General features: G+C 43.5%; 1 pseudogene; it reads left to right on the top strand.

Moving 5' to 3' along the window:
• The first annotated feature begins 947 nt into the window (after window positions 1–947).
• On the top strand, window positions 948–1065 carry LOC111737026 (annotated as a pseudogene).
• Window positions 1066–1255: the final 190 nt, after the last annotated feature.

The raw sequence follows: 1255 nt of genomic DNA, 5'->3' as shown, positions 1-1255 counted from the left end.
CTACTACTACTACTACTACTACTACTACTACTACTACTACTACTATTGAAAAGATAGAACTTCGTACCAGCCAGCCCTCTTAAATAACTTTATTTATACCCCGGATGCTTTCCTTGGACTTCACCCCGAAGATCTTAGAGGTTAAAAACTCTCCTTGGTCCCAGACACTCCCCCTGTCACCGCTTAAGGCCCAGACACTCCTCACTGTCCCTCACTGACAAGAGAGCCCCCAGCCACTGGTGAAAAGTTCCACAGAACAAACACGAAGTGTTAACAACTTCCTAAGGGGAAAGCAATGACAGATATCCACCGAGATCCCAGCCCCACTAATGGGGTGTGCATTCTGAGAACTGGGGTCACAGCGCACTGAACCCCAGTCCCACCAACACCCTTTTAAAAGCCAGATATGTAATGTGGAAAATAAAACAAGAAGCACATGGACTCATTTCAGCCCTGAAAATGCACAAAAGGCTATATAACACCCCTGGAGTGTTTCCAAGTGAATAGCCCACCCCCCAAAAAATATTTTGACAGGAGGGGCTGAATTATTCAATAGACACTGCTCCTTATTTAAGGCAGAGCGTGGGTTGGCAGGCGGTTGTTTTGTTTCCACTTATTTCTTCACTGGAGTCTTTTTAGTCCGGATTTCATTATAGTTCTAAGAATGCCACACTGCAGAGCAGGAGAAAATGTGGTAGCAACAGCTAAGATTCTGGCAGATGCACCTATACTTGACAAATGCTTCAGCCACTAGCCATATGCACATCCATTTAAATTAAGGAGTAGGAGGGACAGTTACCCCACCGCAGGCTGCTAATTTCATTGAGGAGACTCTAATTATTTTTCCTTTTTTTTTTTTTCCCCCTTCCTGGCTAGAACAATGACAGTTATATAAGAGTATTTCTATTTGCTACAACCGAATATTAAAGTAAGAAATAATGATTTCGTCTTACAGCCATGCCAACCTGAACACGCCCGATCTCCTTGATCTTGGAAGCTAAGCAGGGTCGGGCCTGGTTAGTACTTGGATGGGAGACCACCTAGGAAGACCAGGTGCTGGAGGGAGGGAGGAAAGAAGGGAGGGAGGGAGGGCGGAAAGAAAAGAAAAGAAAGAAAAGAAAGAAAAGAAAGAAAAAGAAAAGACAGAAAAGACAGACAGAAAAGACAGACAGACAGACAGACAGACAGACAGACAGACAGACAGAAAGAAAGAAAGAAAGAAAGAAAGAAAGAAAGAAAGAAAGAAAGAAAGAAA

Source organism: Pteropus vampyrus, unplaced genomic scaffold (assembly GCF_000151845.1).
Source record: "Pteropus vampyrus isolate Shadow unplaced genomic scaffold, Pvam_2.0 Scaffold23, whole genome shotgun sequence".
In the NCBI taxonomy this organism is placed as follows: Eukaryota; Metazoa; Chordata; class Mammalia; order Chiroptera; family Pteropodidae; genus Pteropus; species Pteropus vampyrus.
The sequence above is the reverse complement of the archived record's forward strand: the minus strand, read 5'-3'. Positions and strand labels throughout refer to the sequence as shown.